Source organism: Danio aesculapii, chromosome 23 (assembly GCF_903798145.1).
Source record: "Danio aesculapii chromosome 23, fDanAes4.1, whole genome shotgun sequence".
NCBI lineage: Eukaryota > Metazoa > Chordata > Actinopteri > Cypriniformes > Danionidae > Danio > Danio aesculapii.
Genome location: NC_079457.1, coordinates 32,427,017 through 32,433,080, shown reverse-complemented (window position 1 = coordinate 32,433,080; position 6,064 = coordinate 32,427,017).

Sequence of the window (6,064 nt, the reverse complement as noted above, 5' to 3'; positions counted from 1 at the left end):
TGACAACTGTGAGGGGGTGAATTTTTTTATAACTCATCCATTTCCTTTATATTAGGTTATATTAAGTTTGCATAATTAAGGGCGTGGCCACTTGAGTGACAGCTAGGTGTCGCTGGTCGTCATCACTTCACCTCAGCTGAATCCGGCAGATTAGCCACTGATCTCGGCATATGCATCATATTTTTGTTTTGTTTTATGTGGCTTTACACAGTCAGCTGCCTTTTGGACTTATTTCTTACAGTTATCAGATGATATGGGATGCTGTGTGCATTTAATTGTGCTCACAAACCATTCACGTGGCCTCCGTTTCCCATGTGAGTAAAGTTATATACTTGTATACCATCTCTATAAATGTATTTGTTTTATTTAAGATCATTTATATTTTTCTTTATATTTATTTTTCTGTAAAGCACTCCAGAATCTGCCAGATTGATTTGCTGTAGGCTCTAGAACAGTCATCTGAAGCATTGTCATACAGTGTTATGCTGGATTTCATCAATAGTCTTGCATTTACTAACACACACTATATCTGAAGTGTTTGGAAGTAGTTTTCGTTTTCCTCCTGTAGAAAAACGTCATAAGAACAATGCTTAGTGGCACTGTATTACTACAGTGTTTTTGAAAGTCTAAACACTTTATAGATATAGTGTACAACCAAGCACATGTGGTCAGAACACAAACAAGTCGCAGGTAATAAAGTATCAAGCGTTTCTCCCAAAGTAAAGTCTGTCTGCCAGGTCTAAGCATAGTGCCAGCAGGTGTCTGTAGCTCCACTCACTCTCCGCCTCTTTGCCCTTATTTGGTATCCCGCCATGGGTGTGATGACGCGCGAACAAAATGGCGACAGTTGGCCGCGCCTACTTGTAGCTTCTTTTGCAGTGTTCAGAAACCTACGAGTGACGTCACGGATACTACGTCCATATATTTTACAGTCTATGATCTGAATGCGTCACCTTGTGGAATGATTTAGCATTTTTATTGTGGATCACCATCACTGCAGTGGTTGACTAATTTAATTGCAAATAAGTTTACTACAGCCTGTGATAAGCAAATAAACACTTTATGTAGTCATATTTTCATTGACCGAGCTGAAAATAATCGCGTTAGTTTATCTTAACAATTTTTATCTATAATTGTAATCTATAATTATTACCTATAATAATCTTTAAGGGCACATAGGTTACCCCCTTTATTTATATTTAATATAAGTCTTTTGTGTCCCCAGAATGTGTCTGTAAAGTTTCAGCTCAAAATACGGATCAGATTATTTATTATAGCCGTTTGAAGTGTCTATATTATAGCTGGAAAAAAAGTTTTTGCTGTTTTTTTGTACTGGCCCTTTAAGGCTAGTCCTCCCCGCCCACCGTTCCCACGTGCCTGTCAGCAATCGCCACCCTCGGCTGCCTCGGGAAGCAGATCTCACGTAACGTGTGTGAGAAATACTACAGTAAGAACTTTAACAATCAGTATTTGATGCATTTTTTGTAGAGTTGCAACAATGAGTCACACACAATGTCATTACAAAGTTCACGCACACACACAGCAAGGACACAAACACATAGCGCAGACACACACACACACACACACATAGCGCAGACATACATACACAAACACACATAGCGCAGCAGACATACACACACACACATAGCGCAGCTGACACACACACACACACACACACAGAGAGAGAGAGAGAGAGAGAGAAAAAGAGACAGCGTGTTAAGCTTTGCACTCGTTTTGCACACATATGTGACATGACACTGGTAATATCCACTGCTGTATGGATATCTGTTATGTTAATGTACAAAATAAACCCGATTTAACATCCACAAACCGCGATTGAAGCGTCTTCTTTTATAATTGTTATACATGTGACTACCGGACATGTTAATGCGCACAGCTGATAATCAATATTGGTGGGTGGGGGGACCGCACTCCTACGTAAAGTTGCGGTCGATCTGAAAACCGCTCCAATTGGTCCTCCGTTTTTATGTTGTTACATTTGAAAAATATAGACTGGGTGTGTTTATTTCACCCCAATATGACAGTTTATACACTATACTTACACACATTTCTGTCCTAACAGCTTGAAAAGTAGATTTTTCACCATAGGTGCCCTTTATATTATAATTTTTTTACTAGCCACACGTTATTCTGTGTGTGCGGTAAGTTATTCATGACCCAGTTGACAAATAATAAAATAAAATAACAGATAAATAGGCTAATTAATGATAATTAAAAAAACAAAACGTAAAACTTAATTATTAAAACTGACATGATTCTCCTCAGCTCTTCGCTTCGGTGATGCTGGTTGGAGGGCAGGTTATCAGAGCAGGTGATCAGCCTGATTTAAAAGAGCCTTGATTTGTGTGGAAAAAGATCCCAAAAAGTATTAAAGGGCACCTATGGTGAAAACTCTACTTTACAAGCTGTTTGGACAGAAATGTGGGCAAGTATAGTGTATAAACTGTCATATCGGTCTTTGTCAGTCACGTGCTTTTGTTGTGTGTGACGTCACACCTGCGCCATTTTTGAGGTATCGCTTCCCGAGACAACTTGAGAGGGTGAACGGTTGTCTTGCGCAAGGCGAAGCGCAAACATGACGCACTAGAAGACAGAATCTGTGCGCGCTGTCCTGGGAGTTTCCGATGAGGTTGGACTTCCTGTTTGTGTTCGGAAGGCTGTGAGCACAAACAATAAGGCGATTTGGCACGACTGTACTGTGACTGGACTGGAAGTGGAAGAAGGAGATGGGAGAGGTCAAGATAAGGAGAAAGGTGGGATCGGAAAACAGGTAGGAAGTAAAAATAAAAGTGGAAATCTAAAAAAGAAAGGAAAGCTAGCTTACTAGGTGTTAGTAGCAGCTCAGAGTTGAGTGGAGAGGAAAGTGACATGTGTACATTAGAAGAAGGAGAATCTGAAGAAAATAAAGTTGTCATTAAGTTTAGGGACAATGGTGGAGTGGAAGGTGTAAACCCGGTTAGATTAACGGTAGCTTTAAAGAAAGCGATTGGAGAAATAAAATCAGTAAGAATGCTAAAAAATGGAAATCTATGATTACATGTAAAGATGCTGGTCAGAGAGAGAGAGAGAGAGAGCTTTGAAACTGGATAGATTAGAGCAATTTCAGGTAGAAAGTGTTGACATCGATAAGGGAAGGAAAAAGTGAAGTAAAGGGGTAATTACGGGTATCCTGTGTGTGTAAGGATGGAAGAAGTGAGAACTAACTTAAAGGTGGTATTATTCTAAATGCACAAAGACTTCAAGCAACAAGAGAGGGAACAAAGTGGACAGTCAGTCTGTTGTGTCACATTTTGAGGGAGAGAATATTGTTAGACCTTATGTACCAAAATCACTTAGATGTTATAATTGCCAGCGATTTGGACATGTAGCAGCAAAGTGCAAGGAAAAAAGAAGGTGTGCTAGATGTGGAGGTAATCATAACTATGGCCAATGTGGAGAAGAGGTATTGCCTAAATGTTGTAACTGTGGAGGGGAGCATAGTGTGGCGTTTGGAGGATGTGCAGTGATGAAAGAGGCAGTACAAGTACAGAAGGTAAGAGTGGGGCAGAAGGTTTCATATGCAGAAGCAGTAAAGATGGTACATAACCAGACTATAGGCAGTAGGAGTGAGAGTATAGTGGAGGGTAGAGATGAGCAAATAAATGAAAATGAGGGAAAAGTGATGCAGGTAAATGTAAAAAAGTTGGTGACATTCATAGAAGGTGAGATCAACGGAACAGCAGAAATAAATCAAAGACAGAAAAAATCCAGTTAATAGTTATGGCAGCAGAACGACATTTGGATGTAACCGGACTGACATGGGAAAAAGTGAGAGATGACCTCAAGCAACAGTCAAGTCAGGAATTATGGAATGGTTAATTTTATTAATGGTATTAATAATACAATGGAATGCTAGAAGCTTGATAAGTAATGGTTTGGAATTTAAGCGATTAATAGAGGAATTAATAGAGAACCAGAGGTTATTTGTATCCAGGAGACGTGGCTTAAACCAGAATTGGATTTTATGATTAAAGGATATGTGGCTGTACGGCGAGATAGAAGTGAAGGGATTGGTGGAGGGTGTGCAACGTTTATTAAGCAGGTGCTTCCATTGAGGATTCTAGGATTGGGAAAAGAGTTGGAATACGTGGTGGTGGTGGTGGTGGTGGTGGTGGAAATATGGATAGGGAAGAACAGTGTAATAATAATAAATTTTTACAATCCTGGTAGGAAATTGAACTTGGAGCTAATGGAAGAAGTTGAGGGACAGGATAGACAAAAAGTAATGTGGTGTGGGGACTTCAATGCTCATAGTTCACTTTGGGGTGGGGAAAAATCAGACAAGAATGGACAGGTAATAGAGGAAATGTTAGATATGAAAGGGTTGGTATGTCTTAATAATGGAAGAGGAACTAGGTTAGATGTGGTATCAGGAAATAGTCAGTCCTGGATCTTACTATTGCTTCAAATGAAATTGCAAGATTATGTGATTGGGAAGTATGGAAAGATTCAATGATGGGAAGTGATCATTTTCCAGTATTATGCACAATTCAATTAGGAGGAAAAAAGAGTGTAGAAGGAGGAGGAAGATGGATGTTTGGTAAGGCAAATTGGGTAAAATTCAATCAATTATGTGAGGAAAGATTAGAAGGTGAACTTAGAGACATAGATATAGATAGTGAAACACAGTAACTTCCAGGAAATTATAAAAGAAGTGGCAGATGAAACTATTCCAAAGAGTTCAGGGAAAAGAAAAAAGATACCAGTTCCTTGGTGGACAGGAGCAATGTAGTAGGGTCTATTAAACATAGGAATAGGACCTTTAGGATATTAAGGCGGACTCATAATTATGATCACTTAATTCAGTATAAAAGGGATCAAGCACTGGTAAGGAAAACAATACGAATGCTAAGAGGAGCTATTGGCGCTATTTTTGCAGCTCAATAGGGAGTAAGACTCCAGTGGGGGAGATTTGGGGGATAATAAAAGGGTGGGTGGAGAAAGAAAAGAGAGGGAATATCCAGTTTGATAAATGGAGAGAGAAATGCGGGTAAAGACAATGAGAAAGCAGAGATGACGCAAAGCTTTAGTAGCAATACATAGCTCTGAAAATTTTGAAAAAGAAAGGAAGGAAGGAGGAAGGAAAGAAGGAAGGAAGAAGGAAGGAAGGAAGGAAAAGACTATAAGGGAATATCCTGGAATATTTGAGAAAAGAGAATAAGTAGATGATGCAAAAAGTGCCCCTTTTTCTTTGAAAGAAATGAAGAGCGCGATCAATAGAACAAGATGACATCCCCAGGAGGAGATGATATGTATTATATTATGTTGAATTTATGGGTGAGAATGCGTTAGGAAGGCTGCTTAGGATATATAATAGAGTGTAGGAGGAAGGACAGCTTCCTAAGAGTTGGAAAGAAGCAGTAGTAGTTCCCATTAGGAAACCAAGAAAGATCCAACAAAATCAGAGAATTATAGACCAATTGCATTAACATCAACAGATAGGTAAAATTATGGAGCGTATGGTGACAGATAGATGAGTTATTTATTAGAAAAGAGAGAAATAATAACTAATTATCAAAGTGGATTCCGGAAGGGGAGGGGACAATGGACCCAGTATTATGCCTAGATGATGAAATATGGAAATCTCAGATAAATAGGAAATCAGTCGTGGCAGTCTTTCTGGATGTTGAGAAGGCATATGACATGATGTGGGAGAGAAGGATTGATGATTAAGTTACATCTGTTGGGAATAGGTCGTAGGGCCTTTAACTGGATAAAGCATTTCCTAAGTGGACGCTCCATTAGAGTGAAAATGGAAAAGAATTATCAAATAGTTATGTTATAGAAAATGGAACCCCTCAAGGTAGTGTTATCAGTTCTTTGCTTTTCAACGGTATGATAAATGATATATTTTCGGAAGTAAACTATTGGAATTGGTAGATCGTTGTTTGCAGATGATGGGGCAATGTGGAAAAGGGGAAGGAACATAAAATATATAGAAAGTAAGATCCAGGAATCAATTAATCAGGTGGAACAATGGTCAATAAGATGGGGCTTGAGATTT